Source organism: Ascaphus truei, unplaced genomic scaffold (assembly GCF_040206685.1).
Source record: "Ascaphus truei isolate aAscTru1 unplaced genomic scaffold, aAscTru1.hap1 HAP1_SCAFFOLD_453, whole genome shotgun sequence".
Lineage (NCBI taxonomy): Eukaryota > Metazoa > Chordata > Amphibia > Anura > Ascaphidae > Ascaphus > Ascaphus truei.
In genome coordinates, this window is record NW_027456784.1 from 1,758 (window position 1) to 22,049 (window position 20,292).

Here is a 20,292-nt window from a genome sequence, read left to right on the forward strand (position 1 = left end):
GAGGCGGGACGAGTCGGGGAGGTAGGAGGCGGGGAGGGTGAGGGTGAGACGAGTCGGGGAGGTAGGAGGCGGAGACAAGTCGGGGGAGGTAGGAGGCGGGACGAGTCGGGGAGGTAGGAGGCGGGACGAGCCGGGGGAGGCGGGACAAGTCGGGGAGGTAGGAGGCGGGACGAGTCGGGGAGGGTAGGAGGTGGGACGAGCCGGGGGAGGTAGGAGGCGGGACGAGTCGGGGAGGTAGGAGGCGGGACGAGCCGGGGGGAGGTGAGACGAGTCGGGGAGGTAGGAGGCGGGACGAGTCGGGGACGGTAGGAGGCGGAACAAGTCGGGGACGGTAGGAGGCGGGACGAGTCTGGGGACAGTAGGAGGCGGGACGTGTCGGGGAGGTAGGAGGCGGGACGAGTCGGGGACGGTAGGAGGCTGGGACGAAGTCGGGGACGGTAGGAGGCGGGACGAGTCGGGGAGGTAGGAGTCGGGGAAGGTGGGACGAGCCGGGGGAGGTAGGAGGCGGGGACGAGTCGGGGACGGTAGGAGAGGCGGAACGAGTCCGGGGACGGTAGGAGGCGGGACAAGTCGGGGAGGTAGGAGTCGGGGAGGTGGGACGAGCCGGGGGAGGTAGGAGGTGAGACGAGTCGGGGGAGGTAGGAGGCGGAACGAGTCGGGGACGGTAGGAGGCGGGGACGAGTCGGGGACGGGTAGGAGGCGGGACGAGTCGGGGAGGTAGGAGGCGGGACGAGTCGGGGACGGTAGGAAGGCGGGACGAGTCGGGGAGGTAGGAGGCGGGCCCAGGCATCCCTGTTGGCCCCCCCCTGTAATGGACGCTTTGGACCTGGATCGGATTCGGTGTGTGGTGCCGGGCGGGATCACGGTGTTCAGGAAACAGCTGCAGAATGTGGTAACATTCCTGGAGAGGGGGGGGCCCCGACACTGCCAGGGCGTTGAGGGGGGGGAGCAGGGAGCCTGACGCTGCTTCTGGGGGCAGCATAATATTGGGGGTGCGACAGGGGGGAGGGGGCAGGAGCTGACAATGCTGGGGTGGTTGTTGCTGGTGGAGGAGGGGGCTGTTTGGGCCCGGATACTGCAGGGAGGGGAGAGACAGAGTCTGCGTCGCTCCTCGCACTCTCCCTGGAGTTAAACTCACCGGGGATTCTGGGACTTCACCTGTGACCTCTGACCTTCTCTTGCAGCTCACGGTGTATCTGGGGAAACGCGACTTTGTGGATCACCTGGATCGCGTGGATCCTGTGGGTAAGAACACAGATCGTACATACAACACCCATGCACGGCGCACGGCACACGGCTAGTGAATACTACACATGTACAGCACATCCCCCTCTCTCTTCTCTTACAGACGGAGTGGTTTTGGTAGATAACGATTACCTGAAGGATCGGAAAGGTAACCGATTTTATATTTCACCCTGCGGGGGGAGGGACAGACTCATAGCTCCCTTCTGTCTGTGTCACTGTGTCACCCTGCGGGGGGAGGACAGGCTCATAGCTCCCTTCTGTCTGTGTCACTGTGTCACCCTGCGGGGGGAGGGACAGGGCTCATAGCTCCCTTCTGTCTGTGTCACTGTGTCACCCTGCGGGGGGAGGGACAGACTCATAGCTCCCTTCTGTCTGTGTCACTGTGTCACCCTGCGGGGGGGAGGGACAGACTCATAGCTCCCTTCTGTCTGTGTCACCCTGCGGGGGGAGGGACAGGCTCATAGCTCCCTTCTGTCTGTGTCACTGTGTCACCCTGCGGGGGGAGGGACAGACTCATAGCTCCCTTCTGTCTGTGTCACTGTGTCACCTGCGGGGGGAGGGACAGTCTCATAGCTCCCTTCTGTCTGTGTCACTGTGTCACCCTGCGGGGGGGAGGGACAGACTCATAGCTCCCTTCTGTCTGTGTCACTGTGTCACCCTGCGGGGGGAGGGACAGGCTCATAGCTCCCTTCTGTCTGTGTCACTGTGTCACCCTGCGGGGGGAGGGACAGGCTCATAGCTCCCTTCTGTCTGTGTCACTGTGTCACCCTGCGGGGGGGAGGGACAGACTCATAGCTCCCATCTGTCTGTGTCACTGTGTCACCCTGCGGGGGAGGGACAGTCTCATAGCTCCCTTCTGTCTGTGTCTTGTGTCACCCTGCAGGGGGAGGGACAGACTCATAGCTCCCTTCTGTCTGTGTCACTGTGTCACCCTGCGGGGGGGAGGGACAGGCTCATAGCTCCCCCTTCTGTCTGTGTCACTGTGTCACCCTGCGGGGGGAGGGACAGACTCATAGCTCCCTTCTGTCTGTGTCACTGTGTCACCCTGCGGGGGGGAGGGACAGGCTCATAGCTCCCTTCTGTCTGTGTCACTGTGTCACCCTGCGGGGGGAGGGACAGACTCATAGCTCCCTTCTGTCTGTGTCACTGTGTCACCCTGCGGGGGGAGGGACAGGCTCATAGCTCCCTTCTGTCTGTGTCACTGTGTCACCCTGCGGGGGGAGGGACAGTCTCATAGCCCCCTTCTGTCTGTGTCACTGTGTCACCCTGCGGGGGGAGGGACAGACTCATAGCTCCCTTCTGTCTGTGTCACTGTGTCACCCTGCGGGGGGGAGGGACAGGCTCATAGCTCCCTTCTGTCTGTGTCACTGTGTCACCCTGCGGGGGGAGGGACAGGCTCATAGCTCCCTTCTGTCTGTGTCACTGTGTCACCCTGCGGGGGGAGGGACAGACTCATAGCTCCCTTCTGTCTGTGTCACTGTGTCACCCTGCGGGGGGGAGGGACAGGCTCATAGCTCCCTTCTGTCTGTGTCACTGTGTCACCCTGCGGGGGGAGGGGACAGACTCATAGCTCCCTTCTGTCTGTGTCACTGTGTCACCCTGCGTGGGGGGAGGGACAGGCTCATAGCTCCCTTCTGTCTGTGTCACTGTGTCACCCTGCGGGGGGGGAGGGACAGACTCATAGCTCCCTTCTGTCTGTGTCACTGTGTCACCTGCGGGGGGAGGGACAGACTCATAGCTCCCTTCTGTCTGTGTCACTGTGTCACCCTGCGGAGGGAGGGACAGACTCATAGCTCCCTTCTGTCTGTGTCACTGTGTCACCCTGCGGGGGGGAGGGACAGTCACATAGCTCCCTTCTGTCTGTGTCACTCTGTCACCCTGCGGGGGGCAGGGACAGACTCATAGCTCCCTTCTGTCTGTGTCCCCTGTGTCACCATGCGGGGGGAGGGACAGGCTCATAGACTCCTTCTGTCTGTCTGTGTCACTGTGTCACCATGCGGGGGGAGGGACAGGCTCATAGCTCCCTTCTGTCTGTGTCACTGTGTCACCCTGCGGGGGAGGGACAGGCTCATAGCTCCCTTCTGTCTGTGTCACTGTGTCACCATGCGGGGGGAGGGACAGACTCATAGCTCCCTTCTGTCTGTGTCACTGTGTCACCCTGCGGGGGGGAGGGACAGGGCTCATAGCTCCCTTCTGTCTGTGTCACTGTGTCACCCTGCGGGGGGAGGGACAGGCTCATAGCTCCCTTCTGTCTGTGTCACTGTGTCACCCTGCGGGGGAGGGGACAGACTCATAGCTCCCTTCTGTCTGTGTCACTGTGTCACCCTGCGGGGGGAGGGACAGACTCATAGCTCCCTTCTGTCTGTGTCACTGTGTCACCCTGCGGGGGGGAGGGACAGTCACATAGCTCTCCTTCTGTCTGTGTCACTCTGTCACCCTGCGGGGGGAGGGACAGACTCATAGCTCCCTTCTGTCTGTGTCACTGTGTCACCCTGCGGGGGGGAGGGACAGTCTCATAGCTCCTTCTGTCTGTGTCACCCTGCGGGGGAGGGACAGTCTCATAGCTCCCTTCTGTCTGTGTCAGTGTGTCACCCTGCGGGGGGAGGGACAGTCTCATAGCTCCCTTCTGTCTGTGTCACCCTGCGGGGGGAGGGGACAGGCTCATAGCTCCCTTCTGTCTGTGTCAGTGTGTCACCCTGCGGGGGGAGGGGACAGACTCATAGCTCCCTTCTGTCTGTGTCACTGTGTCACCCTGCGGGGGGAGGGACAGGCTCAGTGCTCCCTTCTGTCTGTGTCACTGTGTCACCCTGCGGGGGGAGGGACAGACTCATAGCTCCCTTCTGTCTGTGTCACTGTGTCACCCTGCGGGGGGAGGGACAGGCTCATAGCTCCCTTCCTGTCTGTGTCACTGTGTCACCCTGCGGGGGGAGGGACAGGCTCATAGCTCCCTTCTGTCTGTGTCACTGTGTCACCCTGCGGGGGGGAGGGACAGACTCATAGCTCCCTTCTGTCTGTGTCACTGTGTCACCCTGCGGGGGGGAGGGACAGACTCATAGCTCCCTTCTGTCTGTGTTCACTGTGTCACCCTGCGGGGGGAGGGACAGACTCATAGCTCCCTTCTGTCTGTGTCACTGTGTCACCCTGCGGGGGGAGGGACAGACTCATAGCTCCCTTCTGTCTGTGTCACCCTGCGGGGGAGGGACAGGCTCATAGCTCCCTTCTGTCTGTGTCACTGTGTCACCCTGCGGGGGGAGGGACAGACTCATAGCTCCCTTCTGTCTGTGTCACTGTGTCACCCTGCGGGGGGGAGGGGACAGTCACATAGCTCCCTTCTGTCTGTGTCACTCTGTCACCCTGCGGGGGGAGGGACAGACTCATAGCTCCCTTCTGTCTGTGTCCCTGTGTCACCATGCGGGGGGAGGGGACAGGCTTCATAGCCTCCCTTCTGTCTGTGTCACTGTGTCACCATGCGGGGGGGAGGGACAGGCTCATAGCTCCCTTCTGTCTGTGTCACTGTGTCACCCTGCGGGGGAGGGACAGGCTCATAGCTCCCTTCTGTCTGTGTCACTGTGTCACCCTGCGGGGGGAGGGACAGGACTCATAGCTCCCTTCTGTCTGTGTCACTGTGTCACCCTGCGGGGGAGGGACAGACTCATAGCTCCCTTCTGTCTGTGTCCCTGTGTCACCATGCGGGTGGGAGGGACAGGCTCATAGCTCCCTTCTGTCTGTGTCACTGTGTCACCATGCGGGGGGGAGGGACAGGCTCATAGCTCCCTTCTGTCTGTGTCACTGTGTCACCCTGCGGGGGGAGGGACAGACTCATAGCTCCCCTTCTGTCTGTGTCACTGTGTCACCCTGCGGGGGGAGGGGACAGGACTCATAGCTCCCTTCTGTCTGTCACTGTGTCACCCTGCGGGGGAGGGACAGGCTCATAGCTCCCTTCTGTCTGTGTCACTGTGTCACCCTGCGGGGGGGAGGGACAGTCTCATAGCTCCCTTCTGTCTGTGTCACTGTGTCACCCTGCGGGGAGAGGGACAGTCTCATAGCTCCCTTTTGTCTGTGTCACTGTGTCACCCTGCGGGGGGAGGGACAGGCTCATAGCTCCCTTCTGTCTGTGTCACTGTGTCACCCTGCGGGGGGAGGGACAGACTCATAGCTCCCTTCTGTCTGTGTCACTGTGTCACCCTGCGGGGGGAGGGACAGACTCATAGCTCCCTTCTGTCTGTGTCACTATGTCACCCCTGCGGGGGGGAGGGACAGTCACATAGCTCCCTTCTGTCTGTGTCACTCTGTCACCCTCCGCGGGGGGAGGGACAGACTCATAGCTCCCTTCTGTCTGTGTCACTGTGTCACCCTGCGGGGGGAGGGACAGTCTCATAGCTCCCTTCTGTCTGTGTCACCCTGCGGGGGGAGGGACAGTCTCATAGCTCCCTTCTGTCTGTGTCAGTGTGTCACCTGCGGGGGAGGGACAGACTCATAGCTCCCTTCTGTCTGTGTCACTGTCACCCTGCGGGTGGGAGGGACAGACACGTAGCTCCCTTCTGTCTGTCACTGTGTCACCCTGCGGGGGGAGGGACAGGCTCAGTGCTCCCTTCTGTCTGTGTCACTGTCACCCTGCGGGGGGAGGGACAGACACATAGCTCCCTTCTGTCTGTGTCACTGTGTCACCCTGCGGGGGGGAGGGACAGGCTCAGTGCTCCCTTCTGTCTGTGTCACTGTGTCACCCTGCGGGGGGAGGGACAGACTCATAGGTCCCTTCTGTCTGTGTCACTGTGTCACCCTGCGGGGGAGGGACAGTCTCATAGCTCCCTTCTGACTGTGTCACTGTCACACCCTGCGGGGGGATGGACAGACTCATAGCTCCCTTCTGTCTCTGTCACTGTGTCACCCTGCGGGGGGGAGGGACAGACTCATAGCTCCCTTCTGTCTGTGTCACTGTGTCACCCTGCGGGGCGAGGGACAAGCTCATAGCTCCCTTCTGTCTGTGTCACTGTGTCACCCTGCGGGGGAGGGACAGACTCATAGCTCCCTTCTGTCTGTGTCACTGTGTCACCCTGCGGGGGGAGGTACAGGCTCATAGCTCTCCTTCTGTCTGTGTCACTGTGTCACCCTGCGGGGGGGAGGGACAGACTCATAGCTCCCTTCTGTCTGTGTCACTGTGTCACCTGCGGGGGGAGGGACAGACTCATAGCTCCCTTCTGTCTGTGTCACTGTGTCACCCTGCGGGGGGAGGGACAGACTCATAGCTCCCTTCTGTCTGTGTCACTGTGTCACCCTGCGGGGGAGGGACAGGCTCATAGCTCCCTTCTGTCTGTGTCACTGTGTCACCCTGCGGGGGGAGGGACAGACTCATAGCTCCCTTCTGTATGTGTCACTGTGTCACCCTGCGGGGGAGGGACACACTCATAGCTCCCTTCTGTCTGTGTCACTGTGTCACCCTGCGGGGGAGGGACAGGCTCATAGCTCCCTTCTGTCTGTGTCACTGTGTCACCCTGCGGGGGGAGGGACAAACTCATAGCTCCCTTCTGTCTGTGTCACTGTGTCACCCTGCGGGGGGAGGGATAGGCTCATAGCTCCCTTCTGTCTGTCACTGTGTCACCCTGCGGGGGGGAGGGACAGACTCATAGCTCCCTTCTGTCTGTGTCACTGTGTCACCCTGCGGGGGAGGGACAGTCTCATAGCTCCCTTCTGTCTGTCACTGTGTCACCCTGCGGGGGGGAGGGACAGACTCATAGCTCCCTTCTCACTGTGTCACTGTGTCACCCTGCGGGGAGGGACAGGCTCATAGCTCCCTTCTGTCTGTGTCACTGTGTCACCCTGCGGGGGGGAGGGACAGACTCATAGCTCCCTTCTGTCTGTGTCACTGTGTCACCCTGCGGGGGGAGGGACAGTCTCATAGCTCCCTTCTGTCTGTGTCACCCCTGCGGGGGGAGGGACAGACTCATAGCTCCCTTCTGTCTGTGTCACTGTGTCACCCTGCGGGGGAGGGACAGACTCATAGCTCCCTTCTGTCTGTGTCACTGTGTCACCCTGCGGGGGGAGGGACAGACTCATAGCTCCCTTCTGTCTGTGTCACTGTGTCACCCTGCGGGGGGGAGGGACAGGCTCATAGCTCCCCTTCTGTCTGTGTCACTGTGTCACCCTGCGGGGGGAGGCGGACAGACTCATAGCTCCCCCTTCTGTCTGTGTACACTGTGTCACCCTGCGGGGGAGGACAGACTCATAGCTCCCTTCTGTCTGTGTCACCCCTGCGGGGGAGGGACAGGCTCATAGCTCCCTTCTGTCTGTGTCACTGTGTCACACCTGCGGGGGGAGGGACAGACTCATAGCTCCCTTCTGTCTGTGTACTGTGTCACCCTGCGGGGGAGGGGACAGACTCATAGCTCCCTTCTGTCTGTGTCACTGTGTCACCCTGCGGGGGGAGGGACAGACTCATAGCTCCCTTCTGTCTGTGTCACTGTGTCACCCTGCGGGGGAGGGACAGACTCATAGCTCCCTTCTGTCTGTGTCACCCCCTGCGGGGGAGGGACAGGCTCATAGCTCCCTTCTGTCTGTGTCACTGTGTCACCCTGCGGGGGGAGGGACAGACTCATAGCTCCCTTCTGTCTGTGTCACTGTGTCACCCTGCGGGGGAGGGACAGACTCATAGCTCCCTTCTGTCTGTGTCACTGTGTCACACTGCGGGTGGAGGGACAAACTCATAGCTCCCTTCTGTCTGTGTCACTGTGTCACCTGCGGGGGGAGGGACTAGGACTCATAGCTCCCTTCTGTCTGTCACTGTGTCACCCTGCGGGGGGGAGGGACAGACTCATAGCTCCCTTCTGTCTGTGTCACTGTGTCACCCTGCGGGGGAGGGACAGTCTCATAGCTCCCTTCTGTCTGTCACTGTGTCACCCTGCGGGGGGGAGGGACAGACTCATAGCTCCCTTCTCACTGTGTCACTGTGTCACCCTGCGGGGGAGGGACAGGCTCATAGCTCCCTTCTGTCTGTGTCACTGTGTCACCCCTGCGGGGGGAGGGACAGACTCATAGCTCCCTTCTCTCTGTGTCACTGTGTCACCCTGCGGGGGGAGGGACAGTCTCATAGCTCCCTCTTCTGTCCTGTGTCACCCTGCGGGGGGAGGGACAGACTCATAGCTCCCTTCTGTCTGTGTCACTGTGTCACCCTGCGGGGGAGGGACAGACTCATAGCTCCCTTCTGTCTGTGTCACTGTGTCACCCTGCGGGGGAGGGACAGACTCATAGCTCCCTTCTGTCTGTGTCACTGTGTCACCCTGCGGGGGGAGGGACAGGCTCATAGCTCCCTTCTGTCTGTGTCACTGTGTCACCCTGCGGGGGGAGGGACAGACTCATAGCCCCCTTCTGTCTGTGTCACTGTGTCACCCTGCGGGGGGAGGGACAGGCTCATAGCTCCCTTCTGTCTGTGTCACTGTGTCACCCTGCGGGGGGAGGGACAGACTCATAGCTCCCTTCTGTCTGTGTCACTGTGTCACCCTGCGGGGGAGGGACAGACTCATAGCTCCCTTCTGTCTGTGTCACCCCTGCGGGGGAGGGACAGGCTCATAGCCTCCCTTCTGTCTGTGTCACTGTGTCACCCTGCGGGGGGAGGGACAGACTCATAGCTCCCTTCTGTCTGTGTCACTGTGTCACCCTGCGGGGGAGGGACAGACTCATAGCTCCCTTCTGTCTGTGTCACTGTGTCACCCTGCGGGGGGAGGGGACAGACTCATAGCTCCCTTCTGTCTGTGTCACTGTGTCACCCTGCGGGGGAGGGACAGACTCATAGCTCCCTTCTGTCTGTGTCACTCCCTGCGGGGGAGGGGACAGACTCATAGCTCCCTTCTGTCTGTGTCACTGTGTCACCCTGCGGGGGGAGGGACAGACTCATAGCTCCCTTCTGTCTGTGTCACTGTGTCACCCTGCGGGGGGAGGGACAGACTCATAGCTCCCTTCTGTCTGTGTCACTGTGTCACCCTGCGGGGGAGGGACAGACTCATAGCTCCCTTCTGTCTGTGTCACCCTGCGGGGGAGGGACAGGCTCATAGCTCCCTTCTGTCTGTGTCACTGTGTCACCCTGCGGGGGGAGGGACAGACTCATAGCTCCCTTCTGTCTGTGTCACTGTGTCACCCTGCGGGGGAGGGACAGACTCATAGCTCCCTTCTGTCTGTGTCACTGTGTCACCCTGCGGGGGGAGGGACAGACTCATAGCTCCCTTCTGTCTGTGTCACTGTGTCACCCTGCGGGGGAGGGACAGACTCATAGCTCCCTTCTGTCTGTGTCACTGTGTCACCCTGTGGGGGGAGGGACAGACTCATAGCTCCCTTCTGTCTGCGTCACTGTGTCACCCCTGCGGGGGGAGGGACAGGCTCATAGCTCCCTTCTGTCTGTGTCACTGTGTCACCCTGCGGGGGAGGGACAGACTCATAGCTCCCTTCTGTGTCACTGTGTCACCCTGCGGGGGGAGGGACAGGCTCATAGCTCCCTTCTGTCTGTGTCACTGTGTCACCCTGCGGGGGGAGGGACAGGCTCATAGCTCCCTTCTGTCTGTGTCACTGTGTCACCCTGCGGGGGGAGGGACAGACTCATAGCTCCCTTCTGTCTGTGTCACTGTGTCACCCTGCGGGGGGGAGGGACAGACTCATAGCTCCCTTCTGTCTGTGTCACTGTGTCACCCTGCGGGGGGAGGGACAGGCTCATAGCTCCCTTCTGTCTGTGTGACTGTGTCACCCTGCGGGGGGAGGGACAGACTCATAGCTCCCTTCTGTCTGTGTCACTGTGTCACCCTGCGGGGGGTGGGACAGGCTCATAGCTCCCTTCTGTCTGTGTCACTGTGTCACCCTGCGGGGGAGGGACAGACTCATAGCTCCCTTCTGTCTGTGTCACTGTGTCACCCTGCGGGGGAGGGACAGACTCATAGCTCCCTTCTGTCTGTGTCACTGTGTCACCCTGCGGGGGGAGGGACAGACTCATAGCTCCCTTCTGTCTGCGTCACTGTGTCACCCTGCGGGGGGGAGGGACAGACTCATAGCTCCCTTCTGTCTGTGTCACTGTGTCACCCTGCGGGGGGAGGGACAGACTCATAGCTCCCTTCTGTCTGTGTCACTGTGTCACCCTGCGGGGTAGGGACAGACTCATAGCTCCCTTCTGTCTGTGTCACTGTGTCACCCTGCGGGGGTAGGGACAGACTCATAGCTCCCTTCTGTCTGTGTCACTGTGTCACCCTGCGGGGGGAGGGACAGACTCATAGCTCCCTTCTGTCCTGTGTCACCCTGCGGGGGAGGGACAGACTCATAGCTCCTCACCCTGCGGGGGTAGGGACAGACTCATAGCTCCCTTCTGTCTGTGTCACTGTGTCACCCTGCGGGGGGAGGGACAGACTCATAGCTCCCTTCTGTCTGTGTCACTGTGTCACCCTGCGGGGGGAGGGACAGACTCATAGCTCCCTTCTGTCTGTGTCACTGTGTCACCCTGCGGGGGGAGGGACAGACTCATAGCTCCCTTCTGTCTGTGTCACCCTGCGGGGGAGGGACAGACTCACAGCTCCCTTCTGTCTGTGTCACTGTGTCACCCTGCGGGGGTAGGGACAGACTCATAGCTCCCTTCTGTCTGTGTCACTGTGTCACCCTGCGGGGGAGGGACAGACTCATAGCTCCCTTCTGTCTGCGTCACTGTGTCACCCTGCGGGGGGGAGGGACAGACTCATAGCTCCCTTCTGTCTGTGTCACCCTGCGGGGGAGGGACAGACTCATAGCTCCCTTCTGTCTGTGTCACTGTGTCACCCTGCGGGGGGAGGGACAGACTCATAGCTCCCTTCTGTCTGTGTCACTGTGTCACCCTGCGGGGGGAGGGACAGACTCATAGCTCCCTTCTGTCTGTGTCAATGTGTCACCCTGCGGGGGGAGGGACAGACTCATAGCTCCCTTCTGTCTGTGTCACCCTGCGGGGGGGGGGACAGTCTCATAGCTCCCTTCTGTCTGTGTCACTGTGTCACCCTGCGGGGGAGGGACAGACTCATAGCTCCCTTCTGTATGTGTCACTGTGTCACCCTGCGGGGGGAGGGACAGTCTCATAGCTCCCTTCTGTCTGTGTCACTGTGTCGCCCTGCGGGGGGAGGGACAAAGTATTCTCTTTCTCAGTCCTCTTCACTTTTCTGTCTCCCCTCTCTCTCCTACCCCCTTTCCTCTCTCCCCCCCCCCGTGTACGTGACGCTGACCTGCGCTCTCCTCCCCCCCCTCTCTCCCCCCCCAGTGTACGTGACGCTGACCTGCACTCTCTCTCCCCCCCCAGTGTACGTGACGCTGACCTGCGCTCTCCTCTCTCCCCCCCCTCTCTCCCCCCCCCCCCCCCAGTGTACGTGACGCTGACCTGCGCTCTCCTCTCTCCCCCCCTTCTCTCCCCCCCAGTGTACGTGACGCTGACCTGCGCTCTCCTCTCTCCCCCCCCCCCCCAGTGTACGTGACGCTGACCTGCGCTCTCCTCTCTTCCCCCCCCCCCCCAGTGTACGTGACGCTGACCTGCGCTCTCCTCTCCCCCCCCCCCAGTGTACGTGACGCTGACCTGCGCTCTCCTCTCTCCCCCCCCCCCAGTGTACGTGACGCTGACCTGCGCTCTCCTCTCTCCCCCCCCCCCAGTGTACGTGACGCTGACCTGCGCTCTCCTCTCTCCCCCCCCCCCCAGTGTACGTGACGCTGACCTGCGCTCTCCTCTCTCCCCCCCCCCCAGTGTACGTGACGCTGACCTGCGCTCTCCTCTCTCCCCCCCCCCCCCAGTGTACGTGACGCTGACCTGCGCTCTCCTCTCTCCCCCCCCCCCCCCAGTGTACGTGACGCTGACCTGCGCTCTCCTCTCTCCCCCCCCCCCCCAGTGTACGTGACGCTGACCTGCGCTCTCCTCTCCCCCCCCCCCCCCAGTGTACGTGACGCTGACCTGCGCTCTCCTCTCTCCCCCCCCTCTCTCCCCCCCCCCCCAGTGTACGTGACTCTGACCTGCGCTCTCCTCTCTCTCCCCCCCCCCCAGTGTACGTGACGCTGACCTGCGCTCTCCTCTCTCCCCCCCCCCCAGTGTACGTGACGCTGACCTGCGCTCTCCTCTCTCCCCCCCCCCCCCAGTGTACGTGACGCTGACCTGCGCTCTCCTCTCTCCCCCCCCTCTCCCCCCCCCCCCCCCCCAGTGTACGTGACGCTGACCTGCGCTTTCCGGTACGGGCGGGAGGACCTGGATGTTCTCGGCCTCTCTTTCCGGAAGGATCTTTTCATCTCCACGTTTCAGGCGTTTCCCCCCCTCCCCGAGGAGAAGAAGCCCCTCACCCGTCTGCAGGAGCGCCTCATCAAGAAGCTGGGGGACCACGCGCACCCCCTTCTACTTCACCGTCAGTGCGACTCCCGCCCCCCACTCCCCACTCCCAACTCCCGTCTCCTTCCCGTCTCCCTCCCCTTCTACTTCACCGTCAGTGCGACTCCCGCCCCCCACTCCCCACTCCCAACTCCCGTCTCCCTCCCGTCTCCCTCCCCCTTCTACTTCACCGTCAGTGCGACTCCCCGCCCCCCCACTCCCCACTCCCAACTCCCGTCTCCCTCCCGTCTCCCTCCCCCTTCTACTTCACCGTCAGTGCGACTCCCGCCCCCCACTCCCCACTCCCCACTCCCAACTCCCGTCTCCCTCCCGTCTCCCTCCCCCTTCTACTTCACCGTCAGTGCGACTCCCGCCCCCCCACTCCCCACTCCCGTCTCCCTCCCGTCTCCCTCCCCCCTTCTACTTCACCGTCAGTGCGACTCCCGCCCCCCACTCCCCACTCCCAACTCCCGTCTCCCTCCCGTCTCCCCTCCCCCTTCTACTTCACCGTCAGTGCGACTCCCGCCCCCCACTCCCCACTCCCGTCTCCCTCCCGTCTCCCTCCCCCCTTCTACTTCACCGTCAGTGCGACTCACGCTCCCCACTCCCTCCCGTCTCCCTCCCGTCTCCCTCCCCTTCTACTTCACCGTCAGTGTGACACCCCGCTCCCCACTCCCCACTCCCTCCCCCTCCCTCCCGTCTCCCTCCCCCTTCTACTTCACCGTCAGTGCGACTCACGCTCCCCACTCCCCCTCCCTCCCGTCTCCCTCCCCCTTCTACTTCACCGTCAGTGCGACTCCCGCTCCCCACTCCCCACTCCCGTCTCCCTCCTGTCTCCCTCCCCCTTCTACTTCACCGACAGTGCGACTCCCGCTCCCCACTCCCCGCTCCCCACTCCCCCCCCCGTCTCCCTCCCGTCTCCCTCCCCCTTCTACTTCACCGTCAGTGTGACACCCACCCCCCACTCCCCACTCCCCCCCTCCCGTCTCCCTCCCGTCTCCCTCCCCCTTCTACTTCACCGTCAGTGTGACACCCGCCCCCCACTCCCACTCCCTCCCTCCCGTCTCCCTCCCGTCTCCCTCCCCCTTCTACTTCACCGTCAGTGTGACACCCGCCCCCCCACTCCCACTCCCTCCCTCCCGTCTCCCTCCCGTCTCCCTCCCCCTTCTACTTCACCGTCAGTGGGACACCCGCCCCCCACTCCCACTCCCTCCCTCCCGTCTCCCTCCCTCCCGTCTCCCTCCCCCTTCTACTTCACCGTCAGTGCGACACCCGCTCCCCACTCCCTCCCGTCTCCCTCCCTCCCGTCTCCCTCCCTCCCCCCTTCTACTTCACCGTCAGTGTGACACCCGCCCCCCACGCCCACTCCCCCCATCTCCCTCCCACTCCCTCCCTCCCGTCTCCCTCCCCCTTCTACTTCACCGTCAGTGTGACACCCGCCCCCCACTCCCACTCCCTCCCTCCCGTCTCCCCCCCCCTTCTACTTCACCGTCAGTGTGACAACCCGCTCCCCACTCCCTCCTTCCCGTCTCCCTCCCTCCCGTCTCCCTCCCCCTTCTACTTCACCGTCAGTGTGACACCCGCCCCCCACTCCCACTCCCTCCCGTCTCCCTCCCCCCTTCTACTTCACCGTCAGTGTGACACCCGCCCCCCACTCCCACTCCCTCCCTCCCGTCTCCCTCCCCCTTCTACTTTACCGTCAGTGTGACACCCGCCCCCCACTCACACTCCCTCCCGTCTCCCTCCCCCTTCTACTTCACCGTCAGTGGGACTCCCACTCCCCGTCTCCCTCCCTCCCGCTCCCCACTCCCCGTCTCCCTCCCTCCCGTCTCCCCCCCTCCCGTCTCCCTCCCACTTCTACTTCACCGTCAGTGTGACACCCGCTCCCCTCTCCCCGTCTCCCTCCCGTCTCCCTCCCCCTTCTTCTTGACCGTCAGTGGGACTCCCACTCCCCACTCCCTCCCGTCTGTCTCCCTCCCTCCCGTCTCCCTCCCGTCTCCCTCCCTCCCCGTCTCCCTCCCTCCCGTCTCCCTCCCCCCGTCTCCCTCCCCCCGTCTCCCTCCCGTCTCCCTCCCCCCTTCTACTTCACCGTCAGTGTGACACCCGCTCCCCACTCCCACTCCCTCCCTCCCGTCTCCGTCCCGTCTCCCTCCCCCTTCTACTTCACCATCAGTGTGACACCCGCCCCCCACTCACCCGCTCCCTCACTCCATCTTCCCCTTCTCTCTCTCGGCCCCCCCTCCCTCTCTCAGCCCCCCGCCCTCTCTCTGCCCCCCCCCCCTCCCTCTCTCTGCCCCTCCCTCCCTACTCTCTCCCCCCCCTCCCTCTCTACTCTCTCCCCCCCCTCCCTCCCTACTCTCTCCCCCCTCCTCTCTCCCCCCTCCCTCCCTACTCTCTCCCCCCCCTCCCTCCCTACTCTCTCCACCCTCCCTCCTCTCTTCCCCCCTCTCCCTCCTGTCTACCCTCCACCCTCTTCTCTCCCCCCCTTTTTTTCTCGCTCCCCTCCCTTTTCTCTCTCCTCTTTTCTATCTCCCCCCTCCCCCCCCCCCCCACTTTTCCTCCATCCTCAACCTTTTAATAACAATATATCCGGTTTCTTTAGATCCCTCAGAATTTGCCATGTTCAGTGACGCTGCAGCCAGGCCCCGAGGACACCGGGAAGGTGACAAGTGACTGTAACCCCCTCCCCTCCCCCCCCCGTGTGTGCGACCCCTACATGTCACCAATTATCTATAAAGTGGCATCAACCCCCGCCTTACTGCTGCTAATATCTCTCCCTATACTCCCTAACACCCCCGCTGCTAATACCTCTCCCTATACACCCTAACACCCCGCTGCTAATACCTCTCCCTATACACCCTAACACCCGCTGCTAATACCTCTCCCTATATACCCTAACATCCCGCTGCTAATACCTCTCCCCTATACACCCTAACATCCCGCTGCTAATACCTCTCCCTATACACCCTAACACCCCGCTGCTAATACCTCTCCCTATACACCCTAACACCCGCTGCTAATACCTCTCCCTATACACCCTAACATCCCGCTGCTAATACCTCTCCCTATACACCCTAACACCCCGCTGCTAATACCTCTCCCTATACACCCTAACACCCCGCTGCTAATACCTCTCCCTATACACCCTAACACCCGCTGCTAATACCTCTCCCTATACACCCTAACATCCTGCTGCTAATACCTCTCCCTATACACCCTAACATCCCGCTGCTAATACCTCTCCCTATACACCCTAACACCCTGCTGCTAATACCTCTCCCTATACACCCTAACATCCTGCTGCTAATATCTCTCCCTATACACCCTAACATCCCGCTGCTAATACCTCTCCCTATACACCCTAACATCCTGCTGCTAATACCTCTCCCTATACACCCTAACATCCCGCTGCTAATACCTCTCCCTATACACCCTAACATCCCGCTGCTAATACCTCTCCCTATACACCCTAACATCCCGCTGCTAATACCTCTCCCTATACACCCTAACATCCTGCTGCTAATACCTCTCCCTATACACCCTAACATCCCGCTGCTAATACCTCTCCCTATACACCCTAACACCCCGCTGCTAATACCTCTCCCTATACACCCTAACACCCCGCTGCTAATACCTCTCCCTATACACCCTAACATCCTGCTGCTAATATCTCTCCCTATACACCCTAACATCCCGCTGCTAATACCTCTCCCTATACACCCTAACATCCCGCTGCTAATACCTCTCCCTATACACCCTAACACCCCGCTGCTAATACCTCCCCTATACACCCTAACACACTGCTGCTAATACCTCTCCCTATACACCCTAACATCCCGCTGCTAATACCCTCTCCCTATACACCCTAACACCCTGCTGCTAATATCTCTCCCTATACACCCTAACATCCCGCTGCTAATACCTCTCCCTATACACCCTAACACACTGCTGCTAATACCTCTCCCTATACACCCTAACACCCCACTGCTAATACCTCTCCCTATACACCCTAACACCCCGCTGCTAATACCGCTCCCTATACACCCTAACATCCCACTGCTAATATCTCTCCCTATACACCCTAACATCCTGCTGCTAATATCTCTCCCTATACACCCTAACATCCCGCTGCTAATACCTCTCCCTATACACCCTAACACACTGCTGCTAATACCTCTCCCTATACACCCTAACACCCTGCTGCTAATATCTCTCCCTATACACCCTAACATCCCGCTGCTAATACCTCTCCCTATACACCCTAACACACTGCTGCTAATACCTCTCCCTATACACCCTAACACCCCACTGCTAATACCTCTCCCTATACACCCTAACACCCCGCTGCTAATACCTCTCCCTATACACCCTAACATCCCGCTGCTAACACCTCTCCCTATACACCCTAACATCCCGCTGCTAATACCTCTCCCTATACACCCTAACACCCCGCTGCTAATACCTCTCCCTATACACCCTAACATCCCGCTGCTAATACCTCTCCCTATACATCCTAACATCCCGCTGCTAATACCTCTCCCTATACACCCTAACATCCCGCTGCTAATACCTCTCCCTATACACCCTAACACCCTACTGCTAATACCTCTCCCTATACACCCTAACACCCCGCTGCTAATACCTCTCCCTATACACCCTAACATCCCGCTGCTAATACCTCTCCCTATACACCCTAACACCCTACTGCTAATACCTCTCCCTATATACACCCTAACACCCCGCTGCTAATACCTCTCCCTATACACCTTAACACCCCGCTGCTAATACCTCTCCCTATACACCCTAACATCCCGCTGCTAATACCTCTCCCTATACATCCTAACATCCCGCTGCTAATACCTCTCCCTATACACCCTAACATCCTGCTGCTAATACCTCTCCCTATACACCCTAACATCCCGCTGCTAATACCTCTCCCTATACACCCTAACATCCCACTGCTAATATCTCTCCCTATACACCCTAACATCCCGCTGCTAATACCTCTCCCTATACACCCTAACATCCCGCTGCTAATACCTCTCCCTATATACCCTAACACCCCGCTGCTAATACCTCTCCCTATACACCCTAACATCCCGCTGCTAATACCTCTCCCTATACACCCTAACACCCTACTGCTAATACCTCTCCCTATACACCCTAACACCCCCGCTGCTAATACCTCTCCCTATACACCCTAACACCCCGCTGCTAATACCTCTCCCCTATACACCCTAACATCCCGCTGCTAATACCTCTCCCTATACACCCTAACATCCCGCTGCTAATACCTCTCCCTATACACCCTAACACCCCGCTGCTAATACCTCTCCCTATACACCCTAACACCCCGCTGCTAATATCTCTCCCTATACACCCTAACATCCTGCTGCTAATACCTCTCCCTATACACCCTAAACACCCCGCTGCTAATACCTCTCCCTATACTCCCTAACATCCCGCTGCTAATACCTCTCCCTATACACCCTAACACCCCGCTGCTAATACCTCTCCCTATACACCCTAACACCCGCTGCTAATACCTCTCCCTATACACCCTAACACCCCGCTGCTAATACCTCTCCCTATACACCCTAACACCCCGCTGCTAATACCTCTCCCTATACACCCTAACACCCGCTGCTAATACCTCTCCCTATACACCCTAACACCCTACTGCTAATACCTCTCCCTATACACCCTAACATCCCGCTGCTAATACCTCTCCCTATACTCCCTAACATCCCGCTGCTAATACCTCTCCCTATACACCCTAACACCCCGCTGCTAATACCTCTCCCTATACACCCTAACACCCGCTGCTAATACCTCTCCCTATACACCCTAACACCCCGCTGCTAATACCTCTCCCTATACACCCTAACACCCCGCTGCTAATACCTCTCCCTATACACCCTAACACCCGCTGCTAATACCTCTCCCTATACACCCCTAACACCCTACTGCTAATACCTCTCCCTATACACCCTAACATCCCGCTGCTAATACCTCTCCCTATACACCCTAACATCCCGCTGCTAATACCTCTCCCTATACACCCTAACACCCTACTGCTAATACCTCTCCCTATACACCCTAACATCCCGCTGCTAATACCTCTCCCTATACATCCTAACATCCCGCTGCTAATACCTCTCCCTATACACCCTAACATCCCGCTGCTAATACCTCTCCCTATACACCCTAACACCCTACTGCTAATACCTCTCTCCCTATACACCCTAACACCCCGCTGCTAATACCTCTCCCTATACACCCTAACACCCCGCTGCTAATACCTCTCCCTATACACCCTAACATCCCGCTGCTAATACCTCTCCCTATACACCCTAACACCCTACTGCTAATACCTCTCCCTATACATCCTAACATCCCGCTGCTAATACCTCTCCCTATACACCCTAACACCCGCTGCTAATACCTCTCCCTATACACCCTAACATCCCGCTGCTAATACCTCTCCCTATACACCCTAACATCCCGCTGCTAATACCTCTCCCTATACACCCTAACATCCCTCTGCTAATACCTCTCCCTATACACCCTAACATCCCGCTGCTAATACCTCTCCCTATACACCCTAACATCCCGCTGCTAATACCTCTCCCTATACACACTAACACCCGCTGCTAATACCTCTCCCTATACACCCTAACATCCCGCTGCTAATACCTCTCCCTATATACCCTAACATCCCGCTGCTAATACCTCTCCCTATACACCCTAACATCCTGCTACTAATACCTTTCCCTATACACCCTAACATCCCGCTGCTATTACCTCTCCCTATACATCCAACATCCTGCAGCTAATACCTCTCCCTATACACCCTAACACCCCGCTGCTAATACCTCTCCCTATACACCCTAACACCCCGCTGCTAATACCTCTCCCTATACACCCTAACATCCCACTGCTAATACCTCTCCCTATACACCCTAACATCCCACTGCTAATACCTCTCCCTATACACCCTAACATCCCGCTGCTAATACCTCTCCCTATACACCCTAACACCCCGCTGCTAATACCTCTCCCTATACACCCTAACATCCCGCTGCTAATACCTCTCCCTATACACCCTAACACCCTGCTGCTAATACCTCTCCCTATACACCCTAACATCCCGCTGCTAATACCTCTCCCTATACACCCTAACATCCCGCTGCTAATACCTCTCCCTATACACCCTAACACCCTGCTGCTAATACCTCTCCCTATACACCCTAACATCCCGCTGCTAATATCTCTCCCTATACACCCTAACACCCGCTGCTAATACCTCTCCCTATACACCCTAACATCCTGCTGCTAATACCTCTCCCTATACACCCCAACACCCTGCTGCTAATACCTCTCCCTATACACCCTAACATCCCGCTGCTAATACCTCTCCCTATACACCCTAACACCCCGCTGCTAATACCTCTCCCCATGCACCCTAACATCCCGCTGCTAATACCTCTCCCTATACACCCTAACATCCCGCTGCTAATACCTCCCCCTATACACCCTAACATCCCGCTGCTAATACCTCTCCCTATACACCCTAACATCCCGCTGCTAATACCTCTCCCTATACACCCTAACATCCCGCTGCTAATACCTCCCCCTATACACCCTAACATCCCGCTGCTAATACCTCTCCCTATACACCCTAACATCCCGCTGCTAATACCTCTCTAATACCT

General features: G+C 59.5%; 1 pseudogene; it reads left to right on the plus strand.

Annotated features, from left to right (window-relative positions):
• Positions 1-777: 777 nt before the first annotated feature.
• The window catches only part of LOC142484887 (beta-arrestin-2-like), a 37,665-nt pseudogene continuing 18,150 nt past the window's right edge, over positions 778-20,292 (plus strand).